We start from the raw sequence: 7,583 nt of genomic DNA on the forward strand, positions 1-7,583 counted from the left end.
TGACACATTTCCTGAGCTGCAGCAACAAGTCCTCACAGCCTAAGAGGAGGGGAGGATGTGGTTGACCCCAAACTGGCTATGGCTGAACATCAAGGGCCGGAGGAGTTCCAACAGGGCTCACCCTGGATCCAGCTCAGTTTGCAGCGATGCTGCTGTGTCTCAGCCTCTTCCTCCCTCGCTCCCTCTCTCACACGCTTGCCAATACTAACCGCTAAGTCTTACTAACCTGAACTTGCTGCCTGGAAGCAGAAATTCAGTCCAAGCAGATTCATGACCGTGGCCACATTCACACCATGCATTTAGAAGACTATGATACCACTTCAAAGAGTCATGGCTTCCCGCAAAGAATTCTGGGAGATGTGCTTAAGAGTCTTTGAAAGACTTCATCTGCCATTCTTCTCTGGTCAGAACTTTATCTTCTTTCCAGATGAAGTTAATGGACTATGCTGAAATGGCTAAAATGACCGGAAGAGTCAGAAATCAGGAAGACCACAAGTTTAACAAGGAGTGGGAAATCTTAAAGTAAAATCCTTAGTAGGATTGGAGTATCACTTAGCTTAAGGGTGGATTTTGGACACTGTGGAGATGTAAATGATTTGGATCATCATAAAAGATGTGGGAGGATATGATTAAAAATAGGACCCACAAAGGGGAAGATGGAAGTCCAGGAGATTCCTTGGAATCTTGTTTTTACGATTTGTTTGAGATATCTCTGTGAAATTTTTACTTGAAAAACACACACACACAAGTTGTTGGGAGATGCCTATTTATCCTAAAATGCACATTTTAATATGTGTTTTGGAACAGAGGTTTTATGCTTTTGAATTTTTTAAGTCGAGAACTTCTATCACAAAATTCGCACTAGTACAAAATCCAAAGGATAAATACATTACAATCCACATATTATTCCTAGAAATGTGGATCAGGTCAACTCGCATCAGAATTCCCAGAAATCAAATTCCTCCAGCTTCCTTACTTCCAGATAATCATGGATGAGATCAGGTCAGATACAACTCACTCTGTGTTGAATGTTGCTATCACAGGATAGAAAAATACAACTGCTCAGGGATTCTTTTGGCTGGGGTGAGAGATCCCTGTGGACAGGAGATAGGGCACACACACAGGAGCCCTTTGCCAGATGACTAAATTCCTTATTCCTTGGGAAAATATTGCTTAATTATCAGTCCCGGGATGTTGCAGAGGCAGAGCCATGATTAGGATCTCAGCGTGGACACACACAATTACAGCAGAGATGAGGAGAGCAATTTAAACATTTTCCCAGTGAAAATCACCCCACACCACAGCTTCTATTTGCCACAATGACAAAGGCAAATCGTGGCTGCGGGAGGGGGGCAATTTCATAAAGAAAACAAAACTGAGATAAGTGCCCTTTTCTAGCATGGTGGTCCTGATTGAAACCACTACCCCAGCCCTAATGTTAACTGCAGTGTTTGGGGGTTTTTTTAGTGGGAGAACCTATTCATTAATTGCCAGCTTCATGTCCAAAGAGTAGCTCTGTTCTGCTCCATCTTGTTTTGCTTCTGCTCAGCCTATCCACAAATTAGGAGTTCCTTAGCACTGATTTTTAATATGCAATCCTGGGCCAGGATACAACTGTGCCACACAGTCATTGCGTGACCTCAGAAGACTTCTTCTCGCTCCTCCACTGTTTTCTCCAGACGTTTGTTTCTACATTTCCTTCCTTTCTTCTCCTTGGCCTTTCCCCCCCACCCCACAAATCTCTTCCATTAGCTCTCCTCCGAACACGGCTGCACCTCACAGGGTTACACCTGATTGCTATGTCCTGCTGCAAACTGAAAACACCAAACCAGTAAAGTTTCCTGCAGCATAATATTACGTTTGTACTATACAGAACGAAAACCCTGCAAATGGAATTTTTGTAACTGGCCGTCAGGTGGCAGTCAAAGCTTAAACTGGACAAGTTTTCTGCCCTGTTCTGACTACTGAATTCATAGCCCTGAGGCAAGGGGTGAAGAATTGAGGCTGGGGAGGGAGTCGAAGAGTCAGGACTCCTGGGTCCTGAGATTCCTGGCTGTTCAAAAGAAACAGGATTTGAGCCTTGCAAGGAAAGAAAGTAGCCTGTGGGCCTTTGGCAGTGGTTCAACACCAGGTTTCCATGGCAACTGAAGACCGTGGCAGGCCTCAGATATTTCAGACCCTGCCTCATTTTAACTTCATTTCTAAGTAAGGCAGCAACCTGTTTCTGGGTCTCCCGATTCATCGGGGACAGCCATTAGACTGCAGTACATATAGATTTGTCAAACATTAGGTCCCAGGAGAAGACAATTTGGAAAATAAAAGCCATGCAGATACATTCTTTTCTTGCTTTCGTCAGGATTCAAACAAGGTGGTTTATTATGAGCCATAGAAAGTGCTTTTTTTCTTAAAAAATGTTTAGAGGTACTCTCATTTTCTTACTCATATTGAAATACTGCCCCTCAATGAGGCCAAACTTAGATTCACAAAATCTTTAGGGGTATGCGTACCCCAAGAAAAGAAGCACTGGCCATAGAGCAGTGTCAGAGTTGTAGGACACCATAGGGCAAAAGGGACTGATACTAATTATACTATCAGCTCATACTTAGAGGCCTGGATTGCATGGCATGGTAAACTAAACTATTACTTACTGGAACTGCACAAATTGTTTGTTTGCTTGTTTGCTTGCTTGCTTGCTTGCTTGCTTGTTGTTACCCATTCTTCACCCTAAGGTCCCAGCACAGGTAACAACAATTTTAAATTCAACATTAAAAACAGTTTTAAAACTTGCAATTGCAAAAAAAAAAAAACACCCCACAATAAAAAAGTAACATCTAATAAAAATAACAAAAGCCTCTAATAAAAAGGAACAAACATATATGCAACTGTTTATATTAGATTTCAGATCTTTTGCATTATAAATTTTAAAGGCTGTTTTCTAAACAAAAAACCAGATTATTTACTATTTCTCAACTTGATTTGGGGAAGGTGTACACTATCTGAGGACTGGCTTATAGTTTTGCTATCATCCTATATACACTGGGGGTTTTTTGTTTTGTTTTTACTTTAGCTTTTAAGGTTTTTGAGCTGCTCTTCAGGACACTGATTGCTGCTTCATTGCAGGCATCTATTTTCTCATTAGTGGTCATTTTCCTGCTTTCACTCAACATATCTTCGAAAAACAGATCTTGTAAGGCCTGGGAGACGTCACTGCTCTTTACCAGTTTTCTAGAAGAGGAGAACTTGATATGATATTGATCTTATACTCTGAGAGGGCATCATTACTGCCGTTGTGGATACTGACAGACCACACAGCAGCTCCGGCTTCAATTATGTGACGCTTTGGAGAATGTGCAGGCTTCAAAGAGAAACATGCAGTCACTTTTGCTCTTTCCCTGTTCTTTTGCCGCTTGGTGTGTCACTTAGTATAGCTTAGTATGTTGTCCAAATCCATAGTTAAAGTCTCTCCTCTCGATACGCCAGCTGGTACCTTCTTCAATCAGTTCCTGACACAATAATAGCCATGCGCAAGTAGTGGATTTATTCTGCTTGAGCTCATTCTGTGATGCTTCCCCAGCGCTACCACATTATTGCTGCCTGGAGGGGCTATAATGCAACAAACGTGGAACAAAAAGATAAACCAGGAAATCTGCGGTATAAAAAGCTACGGGATTTCGGCAGGAAGCTGTGGGTTATGCACTCACTGGAAGCGAAGCAGCATGGCCTCCTCAAAACCTCTGTAGGTTCAATGAGCATCAAAAGCAAGATCATGGCTGACTTCTCTGATAGCAGCATGAGCACAAATCATGAATGTGCAATAAAAAAAAAAGTTTGAGGGGTCCTTATTTTTCAGCCTTTGAAAGATGGTTAAATAACTGGAGGGGGGGCAACACCTTGTGTATTTAAGATAAGAGGAGAGTGACTACAAAGTCACAATGTGGACAGCAGAAGGCATCTGGTCCAGGACCTTGCAGGATGTTTGCTTGTGACACCTTAAAGACAGATTTATGGTGGTATAAATCAGGGATGGGGAGCCAGTGGCCATCCAGATGTTGCCAGACTCCAACTTCCATCAACCTCAGCCTGCATGACCAGTGGTTGGGGACAATGGGAGTTCAGCAACGCCTGGCAAGCTGCAAGTTACCCATCTTTTGATAAACTCCTATGGACCAAAGTCCACTTAATCAGTTGTCTAAAGCTGGCGGGTACGTGTATACACGTTAGAGTAAAGAGGAAAGGGAAATAAGCAGCAAGGTCGGAGGAAATAAAATGCAAATACAGTTTATTATACCTTGGCGTGAGGTGTGGATCTCTAAGCCTGCCTAATCAGTCTCAGCGTCTTCAAGAGAAAAGAAAAGTGACTAAACTTTAGCATTAGGTGAGATAGAACACAGGACAACCTTTACATATCATATCAGAAATACAGTGGTACCTCGGGTTACATACGCTTCAGCTTACAGTCTCCACTAACCCAGAAGTAGTGCTTCAGGTTAAGAACTTTGCTTCAGGATAAGAACAGAAGTCGTGCTCCGGCGGTGCAGCAACAGCGGAAGGCCCCATTAACTAAAGTGGTGCTTCAGGTTAAGAACAGTTTCAGGTTAAGAACGGACCTCCAGAACGAATTCAGTTCTTAACCTGAGGTACCACTATATCACCAGGGTGTTGGAGCCAATGTAAGAATGGGATGCACTCCCAGCTGTGGCAGAACTGCCCATAGGTGGTTATTTTCGGTGCTAGGAGATCTCTTGTAAACCGAGAGAATAAGTTCAGTTCGTATTCCAGTTAATGTCACTCTGGATATTTGATGGGCATAATGAATATGTTCAATCTAAGGAGTCACTTACCTTTTTGGCCACAGCAGCAAGACTGTTGATTATTCAAACTTGGAAAACACTCCAGGTATTACAACTCAAAAATGTTGTTGTTGCAATTTCTATACTGCCCTTCCTCCAAAGATCACAGTGTAATCTTTACAATACAAAAGCACAAAAAGACAAAAGAAAAACAATAACCTCACACAAGCTTGAAAAGGCCATATTGGGAGGTTTAGATGATTGATGTTTTTATCATGTTTTTAGATATGCTGTAAGCCGGCTGGGAAACCCAGCCAGATGGAAGAAGGAGGAGGAGGAGGAGGAGGAGGAGGAGGGTAGTCTGGGAGAAGAGGCATGTTTTTGCATGACCTCTAAAGAGATGTAAGGGACATGGGTGGTGCTGTGGGTTAAACCACAGAGCGTAGGACTTGCTAATCAGAAGGTCGGCGGTTCGAATCCCCGCGATGGGGTGAGCTCCCGTTGCTCAGACCCTGCTCCTGCCAACCTAGCAGTTCAAAAGCACATCAAAGTGCAAGTAGATAAATAGGTACCACTCCGGCGTGAAGCTAAACGGCGTTTCTGTGTGCTGCTCTGGTTTGCCAGAAGTGGCTTAGTCATGCTGGCCACATGACCCGGAAGCTGTACGCCAGCTCCCTCGGCCAATAAAGCGAGATGAGAACCGCAACCCCAGAGTCGGCTACGACTGGACCTAATGGTCAGGGGTCCCTTTACCTTTAAAGAGATGTAATGAAGGCGGCTGGCGAGCATCCCTATAGAACTAGGAAAGTGTAGAAGAGGGCAAGCACAATAAACAGAGGGTTGAGTCACCTTCCTAACAAGGGACAGCAGCTTTGGGGGATTTTGAACTTTGGGGGGTAAGAGGGAGATAACCAAGGGAGACATGTTAGAAGTTTATAAAATTCTGCTTGGAAATTTCGGTTGCTAGCTTTGCAATAGCCCTTAAGAAAACCATGTTTCCCAGGAGCTATTTGTGAGCTGTCACATTACAAGGCAGCACACGAGGAGCTAGGGAGGATGAGGACAGAGTTTTCCCTTCCTTTCCTCCACTTGTGCCATTACGTTGATCCAGTAAGTGAGGTGCCAAGGAATGAGGACTGAGAAAGGGAGGAAGGAAAATATTGTCCTTCTTGAATTAAAATCCAAGCTGGAGAAGAATTCAGTCTGAGCCCCTAAAACTTAGTATCTACAAAGACAGAGGTTCAGGTCAAGGATTTAATAGACAAGGTAAGTTTCTAAATAACACTAAGGTTCCTAAGAACACAGTTCAAAAACCACAAAACCACAGCTGAAATTAAACATGCTGGTGAAACACCCTTTCCTCCCATCAGTGGTTTCTGAAGCATTGTTTTATTCGTCTTATTGTTAGCCCATCTTATATTCAAAGTTTCTTGATCTCCCTTCATTAATAAAGTATTACAACTGTCAAAATTTTATGGATGTTATGCTTTCTTAGAATCTTTTGGAGTTAACATAATCTCATTGCTCCTTGGCTCACATAGCTTTTTTATCATGTAGTGTGTCAACTTTGTTTTTAAAATCCATTTCCTGTTATTTTTCTGTGTTGTTGTTTTTTACTGTTTTGTTTTTGCTAAATTTTGTACATTGCCTTCAGTCATATATGTGGAGGGATAATAATAATAATAATAATAATAATAATAATAATAATAACAACAACAACAACAACAACAATGTCTAACAGTAGAAGAACAAACCCATAACTCCAGGAGCAGTAAAAACAAGGGAACTCCAAAATTAAATTTTGACCCAACAAAAAAACTAAACCACACCCCCACACCAACACTCTCCAGCCATCCTGAGCAGAAAGTCAGGAGGGGGGAACTTGAAATGACAGATAAATCCCTAAAATTCCTTAGATTCTCCCTGTCCTTCGACGGCTCCCTTGTATCAGCAGAACAGCCCTCGCACCCACCTCCCACCCCCATGCTGAATCACTGAACCACTAGCTTTCCAAGATTGCACAATGCCAAGGCTCTGGCTGAGATCAAGTGGTCCAAGGCTGACTCACCCTCTTATGCCAGACCACCACCCCCTGCCCCTGTTGACCAGACTGGAGAAGTCTATTCTCCAGTGTTATTCCTGAGCATTGATGCAGAGTGTAGGGGTGTGTGTGTGTGTGTGTGTATGACTGCCTGTCTTGAGTCCTAAAGTGAAATTGTGGAGGGGCTGGTCAGGCCAGGCCAGGTCAAGGGGTAAGGGGCATTTGGAGGAGCTTTCCATTGGTATTCCTGAGGAGGAACCTAGTGGGTTGGGAGAGGCTGCCTCAGGGCCTCGAGAGACAGAGAAGTCATCCTGGGAGAGAGATGCAGATGAGGAGTCAGATCCCTGCAAGGGTCCCAGGGGTGTAGCCTCCCAGCATGCCACTGCCCTCCCTTAAATCACCCAGATGCGCTGCTCCCATTTCACTCCCAGCTCCTGCGCCAGTGTCGCCTCCGAACCCATCAACTCCTCCAGCGTTGCTGGAGCCTGCCCCTAGCCATGTCCAAAGTCTGATTTGGGGGCCTAATCCAACTCGCCAGTCAGATTAATCTGGCCCCTGTGGCAGTTTATTTCCTGGGGTAAAATCCTTAAAAAAAGCTCTCAACAACTTCAATCCTGGTTTTAACCTTTAAAGCACTATACGGCCTAGGACCCTCGTACCTACGGGACCGCCTCTCCTGGTATGTCCCACGGAGGACCTTACGGTCTTCAAACAAAAACACCTTGGAGGTCCCAAGCCACAGAGAGGTTAGG

The sequence above is a fragment of the Podarcis melisellensis genome (assembly GCF_964234715.1).
Source record: "Podarcis melisellensis genome assembly, chromosome: 8".
Taxonomy (NCBI): domain Eukaryota; kingdom Metazoa; phylum Chordata; class Lepidosauria; order Squamata; family Lacertidae; genus Podarcis; species Podarcis melisellensis.